At 31.7% G+C, this 21,069-nt stretch overlaps 1 long non-coding RNA gene across 1 annotated transcript; it reads right to left on the bottom strand.

Annotated features, from left to right (window-relative positions):
* Positions 1 to 19,039: 19,039 nt before the first annotated feature.
* LOC139874200 (uncharacterized) lies at positions 19,040 to 20,538 on the bottom strand. Its single transcript, XR_011767834.1, has 3 exons — positions 20,282 to 20,538; positions 19,654 to 19,748; positions 19,040 to 19,359 (listed from the first exon to the last, which is right to left on the bottom strand). It is a non-coding gene; the product is annotated as an uncharacterized lncRNA (long non-coding RNA).
* Between the last annotated feature and the right edge of the window lie 531 nt (positions 20,539 to 21,069).

Genomic DNA, 21,069 nt, shown 5'->3' on the forward strand with positions numbered 1-21,069 from the left:
CCGGACTTACTAAAAACTACACTACTGTACGATTAGGTACACTGCCTATAAGTGTTGTAGCAAGGTTTAAGTATATCCATTCTATAAATAAATAAATATCTTGTGTAAAATTGTATCGTATTTAATAGTTTTTCCTAGTAAAATAATAACTATTTTATATACACCTCGTTCGGCGCCAAGTATTTTTGGCGCCGCTGCCGGGGACATTCGCCGAAGCGAAACGTCATATTTTTAATTTTTAAGTTATAATTAGTTTTTGTAAAATTTATATTTTTGTTTAAAAAAAAAAAAAAAAAAAAAGCTTTTAAAATCGAAAAAAAAAAAAGTATTTTAAATATATTTTTTTAAAAGTTTTTCTTTTATTTTTACAAAATTATAAAGTATTTTAAGTTTATTTTTAGTTTTAAAAATTAAGTTTTATTTTAATTATATATATATATTTATATTTTAAATATAAAACAGAAAAAAAGAAAATAAATATTAAATATACGTGACCTGTCAAATTGAACCTGTCAATTGAACCGGTCCAGTTCAGTCATGCGACTCGCATGACCCCCCGGCTTAAATCATGCGACTCGCATGAGGGGTCTGACAGGGCCACATCCAACCCTAATTTCGCATTTATTACGGAGTATATTATATTATTATTATAACTAAACCCTAATTCTATTATTATTATTATAATTAAGTTTAATTTATTTAGTTATTTTTACTTTTATTTAGTTTTATTATTTATTTACTTAATACTTTTATTATAAAATATGAAAATAATATTTTTATAAAATCTAATATTTTTATAACTTTTTATAACTTTTAATATTTTGTCCCTTTTTAATCGTTGTAGCGTAAAATTTGTATTTTTAGCTCATATTTAATTTTAAACTTAGTTTTCGCTATAGTCATTTTTACTCCTAGATTTTTAGGCTTTGCCGTAGAATTCCTTAAGTGCTTTTTCTTTAGACTAAGATTTAGGTGCTTTAGAATTTTGCGACGCCTTTTTAAGTTTTAGTTTCTTTTTAAGTTATTTCCATTTGGAATTTAGTTTTTCCTTGTAAGCTTTAATATTTTTAGACCTTTTACTATGTATCAATTATCATTCCAATTAGTAATTTCAATTTGCGATTATAATTTTAAGTTAGTTGTAGTAATAAGGTTAAATTAGTTAAGTATTTTTAAGTTGTTATAAGTTTCTTTTATTTTTCCGTCACCTTTTATTTTTCAACCATTTTTTTTTCTTTTTCGACATTTTTCGACGCGCAATCTTTTTCTTTCTTATTTCTCGCCATTCTAGTTTTTAGGACTTAGAATTTTATTCTACTTCTTATCTAAATTTCTTAAAATTACGAAAATTTATTTTGAGTGGTTAAATTAATAGACATCAAAATTTTCTGGTTCGTAGTAATAGTTGGATTTGTACGTGGACCGGGTTATTGGAGCCAAACAGTCCTCAATTATATTGAGACCAAACGAATCCTGCCCCTCTGCTGCATCTTTTGGCTATTCGAAACGTGGGCAAAATCAGAAAAGTCTATTAATTGGATAACTTATTATAATTTTTCTTTCCTTTTAAAAACTAATAGGATATTCAGTGAATGCACCGAGCAAGACGTTCATCACCTTTTGTACGTTCACCACCTGTAACTCGATCAAGACATCGTTTAACAAATATAACCGCCGTTGATTTTTCTTTAGAATCGTCATCCAGTCGACCAAGTACTTCAGTTCAAATTTCCGATAATCCATTTTTTGAACCCAACCTCACAATTGAGAATCCAGAAAATATTCAGGAACGGTTCGTAGATCCTGAACCATTAAACTTTCCTCCGGAACCACCAATCATTCAAACAGAGATTGTTGAGGAACGAACTATTAAATCAGAATCATCTAGTGATACCGATTCAACAAATTCAATTATGGAGAATCTGGAACCTTTAAGTATGGAAGACCGAATGAGAGCTAAACGCACTGGCCAAGGTCACGCAATTACTCATCCAGACATTAATGCGCCAGATTATGAAATCAAAGGACAAATTCTACACATGGTGACTAATCAATGCCAATTTAGTGGTGCGCCGAAGGAAGATCCAAATGAACATCTACGTACCTTTAATAGGATCTGCACACTATTTAAAATCCGAGAAGTGGAGGATGAACAGATATATCTCATGTTATTTCCCTGGACTTTAAAGGGAGAAGCCAAAGATTGGTTGGAATCGTTACCTGAAGGGGCGATTGATACATGGGATGTTTTAGTTGACAAATTTCTTAAACAATTTTTTCCTGCATCTAAAGCCGTAAGACTTCAAGCAGAAATTGTTACGTTCACACAGAAGCCAAATGAAACTCTATATGAGGCGTGGACAAGATATGGAAAATTGTTAAGAGGATGTCCGCAACATGGTTTAGACACCTGTCAAATAGTACAAATATTCTACCAAGGATGCGACATCACTACAAGAAAAGACATAGATATAGCAGCTGGTGGTTCTATTATGAAGAAAACCGAAACTGATGCTTACAAAATTATTGATAATACTGCTTCCCACTCACATGAGTGGCACCAAGAAAAAGATATCATTAGATCATCTAAAGCAGCTAGAGCCGATTCTAGCCATGACTTAGATTCCATTTCCGCAAAGATAGATGCTTTCGAGAGACGAATGGAAAAGATGACTAAAGATATTCATGCTATACGAATTAGTTGTGAGCAGTGTGGAGGACCACATTTGACAAAAGATTGTCTCAGTATTGAATTAACAATGGAGCAAAGAGAGAATATTTCATACATAAACCAAAGGCCTGGAAATAATTATCAGAATAATTATCAACCGCCAAGACCAATTTACAATCAAAACCAGAATTATAACCGAAATATTCCATATAATAACCAACAAGGTCCTAGCAATCAACAAGTATCCAATAATACTTATAATCAGCAAAGACCGAATTTTCAAAACAAACCACCACAACAAACCGATGATAAAAAGCCGAATTTAGAAGATATGATGACGAAGCTAGTTGAAACTCAAACGCAGTTTTTCACATCTCAAAAACAAACCAATGAACAAAATGCTCAAGCATTTAGAAATCAACAAGCTTCTATTCAAAATCTGGAACAAGAAGTAAGTAACCTAGCAAGGTTAATAGGTGAAAGAAAACCGGGAAGTTTACCTAGTGATACAAATGCTAACCCCCGGAATGAAACAGCTAAAGCTATTACCACAAGAAGTGGTACAACACTTAAACCACCTGAAATACCTGTAACTTCTGATGAAACTATTCCTACTCCACAAGAACCACAACCTGATAAAGAAAAGGAAAAAGAACCGGTAGTTGAGAAGGTTAATAAAGATAACACAGTTAAGGATAAACCTTATGTTAAACCATATCAACCACCACTTCCTTATCCGAGTAAAATGAAGAAAGAAAAACTTGAAGCCGAGCAATCCAAATTCTTGGATATGTTTAAACAGATAAATGTAAATCTTCCTTTCATTGATGTGATTTCAGGAATGCCAAGGTATGCTAAATTCTTGAAAGATCTAATCACGAATAGAAAGAAAATGGAAGAACTCTCGGCTGTTACTATGAATGCAAATTGTTCAGCAGTGCTGTTGAATAAGATACCAGAAAAACTATCTGATCCAGGAAGTTTTACAATTCCATGTTTTCTGGGTAGTCTTAGTTCAATAGAAGCATTGGCTGATTTAGGTGCTAGTATAAATCTAATGCCGTATTCACTATACGCTAAACTAGACCTTGGAGAATTGAAACCAACCAGAATAAGCATACAACTAGCCGATAGATCAATAAAATATCCTAGAGGGATAATGGAGAACATGCTAGTTAAAGTTGGTACTTTAGTATTCCCAGTAGATTTTGTTGTTTTGGACATGGAAGAAGATTCTCAAGTTCCTCTCATATTAGGAAGACCATTCTTAAACACGGCTAAAGCAATGATAGACGTGTTCGGTAAGAAACTGACCCTAAGTATAGAGGATGAGAGTGTTACCTTTTCAGTTGATAGAGCCATGCAACAACCACAATCTGCAGATGATACATGTTATTATATTCAAACTATAGATGCACATGCAGAATTATTAGAAGAATTTCCAGAATTACAAGGAACAGGAGAATGTTCTTTAGGAGAAAGTAATGAACCAATTGATGAAGCTGAAATGTTAGCTACACTTATAGCTAATGGATATGAACCAACAACAGAAGAAATTCAAATGCTAAAAGAAGAAGACAGATATCGATATAAATCATCGATAGAAGAACCTCCGAAATTAGAGTTAAAGCCACTTCCAAACCATTTGGAATACGCTTATTTACATGGTGAATCTGAATTACCTGTAATAATATCGTCTTCTCTTACTGAAAATGAGAAATCACAACTCATTTCTGTGTTGAAAGCTCATAAACCAGCCATTGCATGGAAAATTCATGATATTAAAGGAATAAGTCCTTCGTATTGCACACATAAAATCCTTATGGAAGAAGGTCATAAAACGTATGTGCAACGCCAACGAAGACTAAATCCTAATATGCAAGATGTAGTTAAGAAAGAGATTATTAAACTGCTAGATGCAGGTTTAATTTACCCAATCTCTGATAGTCCATGGGTAAGCCCAGTTCAATGCGTGCCTAAGAAAGGTGGCATGACTGTCATCACAAATGAGAAAAATGAGCTTATTCCTACTAGGACTGTAACAGGATGGCGTGTATGTATTGATTATAGAAAATTAAATGACGCCACCAGAAAAGATCACTTTCCCTTACCTTTCATAGATCAAATGTTGGAAAGATTAGCCGGAAATAGTTACTATTGTTTTCTAGATGGATTTTCCGGATATTTTCAAATTCCAATAGCACCCGAAGATCAAGAGAAAACCACATTCACGTGCCCTTATGGTACTTTTGCTTACAAAAGAATGCCATTTGGACTTTGCAACGCCCCTGCAACCTTTCAAAGGTGTATGATGGCGATTTTTCATGACATGATAGAAGAATGCATGGAAGTATTCATGGATGACTTTTCAGTCTTCGGTGATACATTTAAATCATGTCTAGTTAATCTGGAACGAATGCTAATTAGATGCGAAAAATCAAATCTAGTACTTAATTGGGAGAAATGCCATTTCATGGTTAAAGAAGGCATCGTTCTTGGACATAAAATTTCAAAAGAAGGAATTGAAGTGGATAGAGCTAAAGTAGATGTAATTGCTAAACTTCCACATCCCACCAATGTTAGAGGAGTTAGGAGTTTTCTAGGGCATGCCGGTTTTTACCGACGTTTCATAAAAGATTTTTCTAAAATTGCCACTCCTATGAATAAACTCCTAGAAAAGGATGCGCCATTCATCTTTTCAGATGAGTGTATCAAATCTTTTAATATTCTAAAAGAAAAACTCACTAATGCACCGATCATGATAACACCAAATTGGAATCTACCATTTGAACTAATGTGCGATGCAAGTGATTTTGCAATGGGAGCCGTTTTAGGACAAAGGATTGAAAAACGATTTCAACCTATATATTATGCTAGTAAGACGTTACAAGGAGCACAAACAAACTATACAACTACTGAAAAAGAACTCCTTGCTATTGTCTTTGCTTTTGACAAATTTCGATCATATCTAGTTCTAGCAAAAACGGTGGTCTATACCGACCATTCTGCTCTTAGATACCTATTTTCAAAACAAGATGCTAAACCAAGATTAATCCGTTGGATCTTACTCTTACAAGAGTTTGATATTGAAATCCGAGATAAAAAAGGAGCAGAAAATCTCGCCGCTGATCATCTTTCTCGTCTTGAAAATCCCGAATTAGAAGTTCTGAATGAATCGGCCATACAAGACAACTTTCCTGATGAATATCTATTGAAGATAGATTATAAAGAAATCCCATGGTTTGCAGACTATGCAAACTACTTAGTTTGTGGATTCCTTGAAAAAGGATTATCATACCAAAGACGAAAGAAATTCTTCAGTGATATAAAACACTATTTCTGGGAAGATCCACATCTGTTTAAAAGTTGTCCCGATGGAATAATACGCCGATGTGTATTTGGAGATGAAGCTAGTAAAATTTTAAACCATTGTCACACAGGACCAACAGGAGGGCATTATGGGCCTCAACTAACAGCAAGAAAAGTTTATGAAGCTGGATTCTATTGGCCTACAATTTACAAAGACGCACACCTTCTTTGCAAATCCTGTGATGCATGTCAAAGGGCCGGAAAAATAAGTCAACGTGACGAAATGCCACAAAATGTCATCCAAGTATGTGAAGTATTTGACATTTGGGGTATTGACTTTATGGGTCCATTTCCAAAATCTCATAATAATCTATATATACTCGTAGCCATTGATTATGTATCTAAATGGGCGGAAGCACAAGCTCTCCCAACTAACGATGCACGAGTTGTAGTCAACTTTTTAAAACGTCTTTTTGCAAGGTTTGGAACACCGAAAGCTTTAATAAGTGATCGGGGTACTCATTTCTGTAATAATCAACTTGAGAAAGTTCTTAAAAGATATGGAGTAACTCATAAAATCTCCACCGCATATCATCCACAAACAAGTGGACAAGTTGAAAATACCAACCGAGCTTTAAAACGTATTCTAGAGAAAACCGTAGGATCAAATCCAAAGGAATGGTCCATTAAATTGGAGGATGCACTCTGGGCTTTTAGAACAGCCTACAAAACTCCAATTGGAACCACACCTTTTAGACTTGTTTATGGAAAAGCATGTCATCTTCCAGTAGAAATTGAACACAAAGCATTTTGGGCTTTGAAGACATGTAATCTTGATTTACATGAAGCCGGACGTCTACGATTAAGTCAACTAAACGAATTAGAAGAATTAAGACATGAAGCATACGAAAATTCGTTAATCTATAAAGAAAGAACGAAGAAATGGCATGATAAAAGAATCAGAAGTTCAAAAGAATTTAAAGAAGGAGACAGAGTTCTTCTTTTCAATTCACGATTCAAGCTATTTCCTGGAAAATTGAAATCAAGATGGTCTGGACCATTTATAGTCAAAAGAGTTTTCCCATACGGAACGATAGAATTGATAAATTCAAATGGGATTGAATTTAAAGTTAATGGTCACAGAGTTAAACATTACATACAGGGTCCGATGGAAGTCGACAACGAAGTTAATCACAATTTCGACACCACAGCTAACTGAGTGTGGGGAGAATCAAGTCTTTAAAGGATAATATGTATTTCTATTAGAGTTAGATTGTCTGTTTTCGTGTAGTTCTCGAAAATGGAACACGTATGGTCTTTCCCTAGCAGACCCTAAAGAACTAGTCTTCTTCCCCCATTCTGAATTTTTATTTTTTTAGGTTTTTACGAAATGAAGACTGCCTGTGAACTAAACCATGGTCTAATGCTACACGCTTTGATCACTAAACGTAATAATGACATACTACCGAGTGAATTAGTATCAGTAATCAGAGAAAGAATGGACGGAGTTAGAAAAGGATTCAGATGCGAAGATAATAAGTTACAATTTGGTAAAGGAAAATCAAAATCCGCAGCGAAAAGAAGAGCACGACACCTAGAAAAATGTCACAAATGCGGAAAATGGTCACATGGAGGTAAATGTTCAAATAATCAAACCTATTCAAATACCGAATTTGTTACTTTATGCAGAGACGGACCGTTCATATGTTTAGAAGAAAAGACAATGAATGCTCGAGGTTACGCCTATGCAGCCATGGAAGACCAATTAAACCGACTATCTTATGAATATAATAGATCATATAACTAAGAAATCTATTTCACAGGTATGTCTGTACAGTTTTTATTTTTATTTTTATTTTTAACCTTTTGATAATAAACGCTAATTTGTTCGCTAAAAAGTATTAAATTGGTATTAAATAAAATTAGGTTTGGCGACCGAAATTATTGATATCGTTCAAAAATTTATTACATCACTGCGAAATTTAACGTTTATTCTTAAGGTATAAATATCTTTAATCAATCAACCCAAAATATTTCAAAAATTCGTCATGAGTTAAATTAGGTCTTGGAACCGAAATTACTTTACCGAAAAGAGGGGCGCATATTTTTGATAATATTTGATTGATTAAAGTGGGATAAAAATACAAAAAGATTTTTAAATTTATTTTTACCATGTTTTTAAAATTAATATTTAAATCTTAAATTAATATTGTAAACTTTGTAAAAACAATATTTTTAAAATTGTAAATATTTGAAAAATTAATATAAGTTTGGTGTGAATTTATAATATGAATTTTTAAATTAAGTTTGGTTTGAATTTTTAATTTTTAAAATATGAAATTTTAATTTTATGCATTTCAAATTTTAAGTTTGGTGTGAATTTTTAATATTAATTTTTAATTTTATATTTAAGTTGTGTGAATTTAAAAAAAATTTACTTTATCTCATTAAGTTAAGAATATGATTTTTAAAATTCTTCGTAAGTTGAAGACTAGGTCTTTGAACCGAAATTGCTTTACCCGAGGGAGGGACGAGAACTTTTATTATCATTATTTTTAATCTTTTTGATTTAAAGTATGCAAAAAAAAAAAAAAAAAAAAAAAAATTTAAAAAATCTAAAAATCTAAGCTTTTAAAATAATCGCTTGAAAATGACAATTTTAAAATTTTGTCGAGGGACGGACTAGGGCATCGTCCCGAAACGACCTCGTCTTAAAAAGAAACAAATTTTTAAAATTTTATTTAATTTATGTTTTAAAAAGTTTAAGGTTTTAATAAAAAAAAAAAAAAAAAAAAAAAAAAAAAAAAAAAAAACCTGGAATTGACCCCCATGCGAGTCGCATGGGGGAAAGGCTTAAGCCATGCGACTCGCATGGCTGTTAAAAACTGGACAGGATCAAAAGCTCAGCGAGCTGCTCTTTCTTTCACAAACACACACATATACACGAAAACTCTCCCAAATCCTCTCAAAAATCCGCCATTTTTTACCAAATTTCTTGCAAAACTTCACAATAATCATGCCTAGATTCAGTAGTCTCAACCCCTTCAGGAGAAAGGTAAAGATTTCACCCCTAATCTCTTTAAATTCGAATTTTTGTGTTCTTGAGCTAGAAAATTTATATTTTGATTTTGTTAAATTTAGGTGTAATTAGAGCTAAATTGTTGTTATATTATGCATGTATATCCTAGATAGAAGCTATTTAACATGATTTGAAGCTAAAAACTTCAAATTTTTAAGAATCTAGGGTTTGTGTTCTTGAGCAATTTGGGGCTTTTTGATATAAACAGGTTATGGCCGATTTTTGTCATGAATTGTTGCTAAATTAAGTAGTGTAACATGTTTAGGTAGTTAATTGATCCAAACTTTGAGCCTAAACATGTTTTTGAGAATTAAAGTAGACTTTTTAAGTCTAAAAATTCATGAACTTGGATAATTTGATATAAAGGCAATTTGAAACTTGTCTCATTGCTAGAAGTGATTATTTTGGCATGTTATTTGAGATAAATGCTTATGAACTTGATGTACATTTTTCGTATATGCTTATTTGACAAAGTGTAGACTTGACAAAAATATGAAAATGAGCACTAGTTTGATTTGAATGCCATGTAACAAGTGTTTAATTGTTATAATAATTATTGTTGACATGTTTAAGAGTTTAAATGTGATAAAACATTGTACACATTTTCGTATGTAAAAGTGTAGAATTGTTATTGTTAAGAAAATGTGTATAAAATGTGTTATGAATTGAACATGTCATCATAATTGTTTCAAGTTATTATTTTGCTAACACTAATGCATATTTGGATGCACAAATTTTGTGTTTAATGTGTTTTGCAGAAAGCCGATACTGGAGGTTCAGGAGCATCATCATCCAGGCAACCAGAGCCCGAACCGGAAATGTTTCATGAACAAGAACAGCATATGCAACAAGAAGAAGAAGAACAGGAGGAGCAACATATTCCATATCACGATCAAGATCAGTTATTCATGAATCAGTTTCGTCAATTCGCTCCACATCAAAGGATTCTGAGCTTAGACATTAATGAAGATCAGTTACACCCAAATCTAAGATTTGATCGATGTTGGATAGAGTATCCAGATTATCAAAAGAACATGCACATTCTCTACTTTAAGGTTGTTGAAATGCCAAGGGCAATTGACTGGGTACCTTTGGAAACAGTTGACCTTGCCGAACCGATTCGGGAATTATTGGTGCAAAGGTATGGTAATTCTCAGTTTAACGATTGGATGCGCCTATTTTCCATTCGTAGAACCATATATAGGGAATGGTGTATAGAATTACTTAGTACTATTAAGTTAAACAGTAATGTTAGGAGGATAGATGATAGAAGCTTTATTAGATTTCTGTTAGGTGGACGCATGTACAGAATGTCCATGATAGATTTAGCCAGGGCCTTACAGATTTACACCCCTGCTGAACTTTTGAGCCCCGACTGTAATAGCCTGATTGCCCAAGGAGAAAGGGTAGATAGGGAATTTGATGTTAACGCTGTCTGGAGGCGTATGTCCCACTTTAATGAATTTCACGCCAGTGGAAATCATACATACTTAGATATAGACAGAGCTGAACTCCGGGTGATTCATAGATTCTTAGCAAACACAATTACACAAAGGGGTAGGAATAAGGAGAAATTGACCGTAAACGATTTGTTCTACCTCAAGTGTATTAGAGACCCGAGGAGTTTCGTTAACATTCCCTATTGTGTTGGTTATTATCTCGCTAATGTAGTTTCGGGGATGAAATCGGGGAGTATTATAGGTGGTGGTATTTTCATTACTCTCATTGGAGAGTATTTAGGTGTAGATAAGCACCAAGGGGGTCCAATGAACGAAATAGAGGACGGAGGTGAAACTATAAGTTCAAACCTTTATCACGGTGCAAGGGTATTATTGATGAGACGTGGTCGGGTACATCGATACGAGGGACCTCAGCGACAGGTAGAGAGAGGTTCGGATGACGAGATGGAGGAGGCGAACAACATTATAGGAGTTGTTCGGGAGACTGCTCTTGATTTAGGCGTTCGTATGGAGGATGAATACATGACGAACTATGATAGGCATATGCAGTATGAGGCATGGCAACGCCGGAATGACTACGCGCATTCCCGGCAACGAGAGCATGGCCGATGGGATTATCATCAGCGCCAAATTATAAGCCAGTTGCAGCCTGGCGAGATGTATTATCCGACCCGACCCGCATACTATCCCGCACATCAGCCAGAGATGAGACCACCCTATGATTCATATGATTATGACGCAGCATACCAGTACACCTATAATCAGCCATGGAACCCGGACGCGAACATGAATTGGGATCCATATCCTAATTTTCCTCCTAACCCACCTCCTGATCAGTAGAGATAAGTGGTAATTTCTATTTTTATTTTAAACACTTAACATTTTATTATGTTTATGTAATGTTTGATATTTTATTATTATTGTGTACTAATATTTTTCTTATAGTTTGAAAGTGGGATGCCAAAGTTCCATTTCAAATTGCATGTATGATTATATTGGTATTGTATGTATTCTCTTTTATGCACAAAACAGGGTAAAACAACGCGTTTTCAAAGACTGGCATTAAGTTCAGCAAAAGCAAGTAATTTTGACGACAATGATGCAAAATATATGTGAAATAACAACAAGACGGAATGAACAAATGACGTGCACCATTTATCATTCAGCAAACAAACGCCAATATATTTGGAAACTTTGGTAAAAATTTAATCATTTTCACACAAATCACCCTCAATAATTTAAATTGTTACTGATTTCTTGCAAATGAGGGCATTGCAAGATCTTAAGTGTGGGAAGGGATTAAATTCTTTCGGATTTTAAAATTTTTATATTAAACACTTGGTTACCATTAAAAATACTAGTAAAGCAGTAGTTGTATTAGAATCTAGTGCTCTCTGATAAAAAAAGAACAGCCCTAGTCTTATATACTGACTACCCAATTCTAGTAAAATTTTTCAAAATTTGCAATTAAATGAATTCAAATCATGTTTATACATATTTATGAACGATAAAACTAGGTTTTAACACCGAAATTATTGTTACCTCGGAAAGGACATAAATTGAGAAACAAACTAAAATGTTAAAATTCATTTAAAATGGAATAGAGGACGATAAAAAGAAAAATAAAAAGCCAAGTGTGGGAAAATTTACCAAGTTATTTTAAACATATGTCACATATATCTGTAACAAATAACTGAAAATACTTTTGCTTTGGACTAAACTAAACTGTTTTACCCGATGAAAGAAAAGAAGAGATGGATCTACACGATGAATCAATTCCATCATTAAAAGGAAGTAAAGTCTTCCGAAAAAGACACGCGCTTCTTGATTTAGGTCATGAAGTTGTCGTTCAGACCAGCTGTAGGTTGACGAAAAATCTAGAAAAGTCATCACTAAAATCAGCAGGAAATCCACGGACCTCAGCATTAAACAGGGTCGCCAAGTGGTCAGATTTATCCTAACCATGAGAAGGATTTATCAAGTACAATGGGGGGGCACCATGCAAATTAGCTGGATAAGACTAATGAATCAGATCCCCAGAAAGGATAATCTCCTTAAAGATTAAAAATCAGCTTTTAAGACTGATATTACTCAATCCTAGAGATTGACCTTAAAGATTGAGAATTCAAACTCATGGAATTCAATGATATCTAAACTCGAGCTTGAACGAGAAAATATTTTGATCAAAAATACAAACCGATTTGTTTTCTAAAAACCCTATTTTCAATACGTTCATTACCATTGAACGTAAAATCCTAGGAATTCACCTGGAATTCATTAGGTCACCTGAACTAAATCGGGTGTCAACCGTAAGAACGGTGGTTGCATAACATGGTCAAAGACAGGACTTTGTGCCAAACCGACAAATTATAAGGGTGAGCTTTACTATTGCTCCTACCAAGGATAGTAATTACGTCCGACACGTTATAGACCATAATCAAAAGCATGTCACGGGACATTGCCTTAACAGTTGCTTGTTCAACGCTTTCCTTTACAACCGGACGGTAGTTTGCCGAAAGGTAATATACGGGACAAGTAAACTGGACGTGTTGCTTTCCTAATACAAGGTTAGCAAGTGGGTGACACAAAACCGCAAGTTTTGAGCTAAAATTTTCAAATCTGAAACCCACAAAACCCACAAAAATATTTTGCAAACACCGGTAAAGGGTTATTCCGGAAAACTTATCTAGGGTAAAAACTAGATTTCGAAAGATCAAATGTTTTCATAAAAATCCAATTTCCTTAATGGATCTAAATTTTTATAGTCATGTGGGACTGTAAACCATATCGTTACTACCATTGTTTATACCGCCGTATAGAAATCACTGATGTACAAAGTGTGAAGAATAAAGAAGTGATTCTAGTATTTCAAGACAATATTGCTTGAGGACAAGCAACGCTCAAGTGTGGGAATATTTGATAATGCTAAAAACGAACATATATTTCATAGCATTATTCCTCAAGAAAGACAAGCTTTTAGTTGCAATTGTTCTATTTACAAGTGATATTCGTTTAAATAATAAAAGGTGAAGACAAAAGACAGATTCGACAAATTGAAGACAAAAAGGTCCAAAGAGCTAAAAAGTACAAGATACAACTAAAAAGGTTCAAAATATTGATGAGGAACGTCTCAAAATGACAAGAGTACAAGTTGCGGAACACAAAGTACGCGATTTAAAATAATACGCGAGGACGTCCGAAAATCCGGAACCGGGACCTGAGCCAAGAAGAAACGCCCGACGCAACGGACCAAAAATATCTAGTCTACTATGCACAAGAATATAATATAATATATATATAATTATATATAATTATATATTATATATATTATTATTATTATATTACGTCGACAAAGAAGAAAACAAAAGCAGTTGGCTGAATCCAGGGTGGCCATGCGACTCGCATGGCCAGAGGCACAAAACCATGCGAGTCGCATGGTGTGAGATTGCTGGTCAGGTCCTATATAAAGCCAGTTTTGTGCCGAGTTATGATCATCCTTTTTCTCTTCCTCTTCAACGTAAATATATTTATATTTATAATTTATATTTTAATTTTAATTATAATTCTAATAATAAGGGTATGTTAGCGAATGTTGTAAGGGTGTAAGTCGAAATTCTGTCCGTGTAACGCTACGCTATTTTTAATCATTGTAAGTTATGTTCAACCTTTTTATATTAATGTCTCGTAGCTAAGTTATTATTATGCTTGTTTAAAACGAAGTAATCATGATGTTAGGCTAATTATTAAAATTGGGTAATTGGGCTTTGTACCATAATTGGGGTTTGGACAAAAGAACGACACTTGTGGAAACTAGACTATGGGCTATTAATGGGCTTTATATTTGTTTAACTAAATGAAAGTTTGTTAATGTTAATATAAAGATTTACAATTGGGCGTCCCTATAAATTACCATATACACTCGATCGGACACGATGGGCGGGGTATTTATATGTACGAGTAATCGTTCATTTAACCGGACACGGGAATGGATTAATAGCCACTAGAATAATTAAAACAGGGGTGAAATTACATTCAAGGGTAATTGGTGTAATTGTTAACAAAGTAGTAAAACCTTGGTTTACACGCAGTCGATAACCTGGTGTATTCATTAAACAAAGTATTAAAACCTTGTTACAATTCGAATCCCCAATTAGTTGGAATATTTATCTTCGGGTATAATAATAATTTGACAAGGACACTTGCAATTTATATTTATGACTGATGGACTGTTATGGACAAAAACCAGACGGACATATTGAATAATCCAGGACAAAGGACAATTAACCCATGGGCATAAAACTAAAATCAACACGTCAAACATCATGATTACGGAAGTTTAAATAAGCATAATTCTTTTATTTCATATTTAATTTCCTTTATTTTATATTTAATTGCACTTCTAATTATCGCACTTTTATTTATTTTATTTTATCGCACTTTTAATTATCGTATTCTTTAATTATCGCAATTTAATTTTATCGCATTTTTATTATTCGCAATTTCATTATCGTTATTTACTTTACGCTTTAATTTAAAGTCTTGTATTTATTTTATATTTTACATTAGGTTTTAACTGCGACTAAAGTTTTAAAATCGACAAACCGGTCATTAAACGGTAAAAACCCCCCTTTATAATAATAATATTACCTATATATATATTTGTATTTTTATAAAAGTTAACTAATATAGCGTTGAGCTTTGTTTAAAGATTTCCCTGTGGAACGAACCGGACTTACTAAAAACTACACTACTGTACGATTAGGTACACTGCCTATAAGTGTTGTAGCAAGGTTTAAGTATATCCATTCTATAAATAAATAAATATCTTGTGTAAAATTGTATCGTATTTAATAGTTTTTCCTAGTAAAATAATAACTATTTTATATACGCCTCGTTCGACATCAATAATAATAATAATAATAACAATAATAACAATAATAATAATAATAATAATAATAATAATAATAATAATAATAATACAACTAACGATAATAATGATAATATTAAAATGATACTTTTAAATAATTGTTCTAATGATAATACTAATGATAAATTTAATAACAAAAACGATAATTTTGATACAATGTTAATTTCAATAATAATACTCATTCTAATAAAAATGATAAATTTAACAGTATTGATACTTTTAGTAATACTAATAATAGTAATAATAATATTGATAACGATCGACAAAAAATAACATTCAAGATAATATTGATCGTGAAGAATGTTAACGTTTTTTTTTCATGTTTTGTGAAGTAAAATTTAGCCCTATTTAGAGTTTAGGGTTTAGGGTTTGGTGTTTTGGGTTGAGTCCCTAAACCCAAAACCCCAAACCGTAAACCCTAAACCCTAAACTCTAAACCGTTCGTGTTAAAAACTCAATCTAAATCCTAAATCTAAACACTAAATCTAAACCCTAAACCCTAAATTTCTAAACCCTAATATCTAAACCCTATAAACCCTAATATCTAAAACCTCAACATACGCTCGAAAAACACGATAATTGTTATATATTACTTCTTCGAGCGTTTGCCCGCCAAAATAAAAACTTTTATCACAAAGTGTCTTTATTAAATGTTCATATTTTCATCTAATCTATAATTTTCATGAACAAAAGTTTTTCAAAAAAGGAAAAAAATTACTTCCCCCACTTCCCCCCGATTGATTACTTCACCCTTGATCCTACCACTATATATATATATATATATATATATATATATATATACACACACACTAGTGTAAGTTATTATTTTATATATTAAATAAAATTCACACGTCAAGTGATGTATGCATATCGAAAAGTAAATTTAATAAAAAATATTTTTTTTCCTCCATCCCATAATAATAGTCTACATACAAAAAATACAGTTCAGGAAATCACATTATTACATTGTACTTTTTATTTACTTTACAATTTTATCCCTTACATTTTACCTATTTTTTTGTACTATATGCAAAAGTTAATGGCATAAAATAACTTTATCTTATTATTCTTATCAATTTATAGATATGGATTATTAATTTGGGACACTTCAAAATAAAATACTGAATATGGGACGGATGAGCACATAAGATATTATGCCAATTTTAAATATATATATATAAAATTAATAGATATTTAGAATAATTCTCACTTTTCAAAAATAATCATCATTAATAATCACCATTATCTTAAATTTTTATATATTATATGATTTTAATAAGTAAAATGTTGTAACAACAACAAAACTTACTATTAAAACATTGATTACGTAAAAATATTGATTACTATTAAATTTAAATATATTATACTGTATTATATTGATAAAATATTATATACGTAGTATTATCTAAAGATAACTATTATTATATTATTTTGTTAATCCTTATTACATACAAATATTGCTATACTCCGTAATATTAAATCATTGCTTATAAGTAATATGTATGGATAATCACGGAGTATTTTTGTAATTAATAAATTAAGATTATTATTATATATTTATCTTTATCTTTTATTTAAGGTAACAATCACGGAGTTTCAATTAATATAAGATCATTGCTTTATTTAATCGGGTTTAATAATAGAGTGACACGTAGGACAATTTAAAATTGATTAATTGAGGAGATGACACATAAGCATAATGACACGCGCTTTATAATAATGTGTGTGTATATATATATATATATATATATATATATATATATATATATATATATATATATATATATATATATATATATATAGTAGAAGGATCAAATGAGAACTTTTTTTTGTGAGAACCCTGAGAACTCAAAAATACACTGAAATTCGAGCAAAAAAGTAAAATTCGAGCAAAAAAGGTGAAATTCGAGCAAAAATGGAACACGGGCGAACAAAAAACTTGATATTCGAACAAAAAACTTGATATTCGAACAAAACAAAAAGGCGGGCGAACAATTTGTGTTCTACATTTTGATATTAGAACAAAAAATTGTAGAACATGTTGATATTAGAACAAAAAATGTGATATTCGAACAATTTGTGTTCTACATTTTGATATTAGAAAAAAAAAAAATTTTTTTGCTCGACTATGATTTTTTTGTTCGTTCGTGTTTTTTATTTTTGCTCGACTTACCATTTTTTTACTCGAATTTCTCCTTTTTGCTCGAATTTTAGTGTATTTGGGTGTATTTTGGAATTCCTAGAGTTCTCACACTAAAAAAGTTCTCACTGAATCCTATATATATATATATATATATATATATATATATATATATATATATATATATGAGCATTCAAATGAGAATGTTCTCATTTTATAATTAGGTGAGAACACTTTTAGACCATTCATTTTATTAATTTGAATTTAATATAAATTAATTAGTTTTTAATTTTAAAGGGCATAACCGGCAATTTATAACACAACCGTTTCCAATTTATAACTACATTTCCTATTTAATTGGTATTGGTATTCTTCAAAACTGCTTGCAATATGTGGCAATGAACAAGATGCGACAACACCTCATCATCATTATTATTATTATATTTTTAAGTTAAGGGTTGCATCATGAGACCAAGTTTACCACCAATAATTTTTAGTCACACAAGGAAACTTGAAGTCTATATGGTTCGATTTTATATTGTCTTCGTTGCATCCAACCGGTAAATATATTTTTGGATGCGTTAAGAGTTTTTACGTAAACTATAATGTTATGTTATAGATGCTTCATCATCCACATATGGATGCATCGATCGAAAACTTTATTTATACATACTTATTATAGTGATTCTTGTTTGGATCTCGATCCTCGAAAGAACATGCAGTCTCAATTGATGTATGTATATATATGCATCCAGCATCCTTGAGTACACACTGATGCATTGATGCCTATCGCATGCATTCATATCCAAATATATATATACAACTCATGCATATAATAAGACATATCTTGAATTTTAATTTATAAAACTGAATTTATAATAAGACGTATCTTGAATTTTTAATTCATAAAACTGAATTTTTGACACAGTTTTGATAAGAAGGTAAATATGTTATGATGTTTGAATGAAAATAGGATACTGGCAAACAAACATATTCGGGAGGGATAAGCCAAAATTTCAGTTGATGGACAAATACCATTGTTACCCTTGGGATGTATATTAAATGAATGGTCAAAAAGTTTTCTCACCAAAATTTGAAATGAGAATGTTCTCGTAGGAACACTACCCTATATATATATATATATATATATATATATATATATATATATATATATATATATATACACACACACTAGGTTTTTGAGCTCGTGCGTTGCACGGGTGTGTAAAAAACCGTGCAAAAAAAATGTAATTTGCAGTTCATAATGATATGTAAATAGCGATACTAAAAAATAGAAAAAGTATAAAAATTATTTAAGAGCCCGCGATGTTGACAAATTTAAAAATTCTTTTTGAATTTAAGAGCCCGTGATGTTGACAAATTTTAAAAGTGGTGTTAGTAACTTAACGACTACAATTTGTTTAGTAATATATTTAGAAAAAATATAAGTACGTAAGAAACGTGCAAAATTAATTGACTATATCAAACGATTCATGTCATAAACAAACCCAATTGAGTTAAACCAAGAAAGAGTTACCTCAGACCCAAGTGAAGCCATTGTATATAAAAAATAAACATCAACTCTCAAATATTTATCAATCTTGGGTATCAATAAAAGCATACCAACCCTTTAATAGTTGTAGAAGAGGATGTTGAGCCTTCTAAGTCAATTAGATCAATGGGCAAGTCATTGTTCCTTTTGCCGGAATCTGCCATCGGTGTTAATTCAGTCTCCAATGTTGATACTTGACTCATACCTCTATCAATTGGTTCCTGAAAGATTATGTAAGTGGGTAAAAATTTCAAAAAGTAATCCTTGTAAAAATATACTAAAAGATGACATAGCTCAAATGGGTTGATAGTGAAAGTTGGAGTATATAAAAGTATCGAGCATGAGGAATATAATAGTCCATATCAAGTTATTGGATAGCATGTAGAACACTTGCGTTGTATATTCAGCCACAACAAATATAATTAATTGTACGGAGAGAGTTGGCCAAGCTAAAGCTACCTTGAATAAATCAATGAATAAAAACAACGCTTAACTAATCCTAGATTGGGGATCACCTTTTTTAGTAAAAGAGAGATATGAGTTCGCTGTTTCCGATTCAACCCGTTCCAGTCAGGGTAGAAGCCTTTCCTTGCTTCAGTAGCATTGGTACCTATTGTACAACCGCGGGACAATAAGATCGATTTAACCTTGATACATGATTCACTAATAGATTCATATTTAAAGTAACTTATATCTTATATAAGTTGTCTATAACAATAAGTTTATGTAACATGTATATGTAAAATAGTCATTCAAACCTCAATATTATAGTTGTATAAAGACTTTGAGGATACATACCTTGCAGACGATAAACAATCTGATATAAATTATATCAGTTTATATCAACACAATTGCAGTCCCAACATACTATTTTTAATGACATGAATTGTCTTTGAAGATGAACTAAAGAATGATGAATTAACATAATTTGTAGATGTCGTGATTTGTAAAAAAAAATAACAAATCTCGTCAAATTACTCATTTATCTTACGGAGTATAATTTAAAATAAAATTGTGTTTAGCAGTTTCCTAAATTAAAAGTGATAGTTTGCCTTTTTTTTATCTACTGCTTGAAAACTCTATGATTCATAACAAAGTACTCAAGATTAAAAGAAAAACTTGATATGCACAATTGAAAATTACCTTACAATGAATTTGAGGATGTAAGAAATCAGCGATTTGGCGATTGTTGCTGGCATCGCCTCTTATGTTGTTCGATTTGATGTTCAACAATCACCCAGATTGGTGGACTTTTTGAATTATTGATGAAGATTGTTAACGATGAAGATTGTAAACCATAAAGAAAGAGAGGAGGTGACAGAGAGAATGAAGGATGATTGGGATAAAACCCTAATCTAGGTTTACAAAAGAAACGATCCCTTTTTCTCTTCTTCCGTATTTTGTATTTGTCTTTTTTATTTCATTTTTTTAATTTATTAATTTATTTAAATACGTATCTCGGCTATAGATAGATAATAGAATATATATGTATCGGCTGTAATTAAACAAAAAATTAACAAATTAATCAGATTTAATTAGAAAATGACACCTAAGCAAAAACCTTTTTGTTTTATGTATAGAGATATAGATGTATAGATATAGATAGATAGATAGATGTATATATATACTAGGTTTTGAGCCCGTGCGATGCACGGCTACTCATAAACGTCATGTACATATGATTTGGATAACTAAATATTGATAAAGAAATACATATGAATGATATGGATCACAACCGGAGGCACATTTTACACTAAAATGGAGCATTTATAAACCAAAATGGTAAAAAAGGAAAGTGAGCTAAAAACGAATGTACATAGTTTTAATAGGAAGGTTCATGCAGACCCAAACTCAATAGGTATAAGCTGAACAATAACACTCCCATTCCGAAAATTAATTGAATGCATCAAAAGTAAAACATATGAAAGTAT

This window comes from Rutidosis leptorrhynchoides, chromosome 11 (assembly GCF_046630445.1).
Source record: "Rutidosis leptorrhynchoides isolate AG116_Rl617_1_P2 chromosome 11, CSIRO_AGI_Rlap_v1, whole genome shotgun sequence".
Classification (NCBI taxonomy): domain Eukaryota; kingdom Viridiplantae; phylum Streptophyta; class Magnoliopsida; order Asterales; family Asteraceae; genus Rutidosis; species Rutidosis leptorrhynchoides.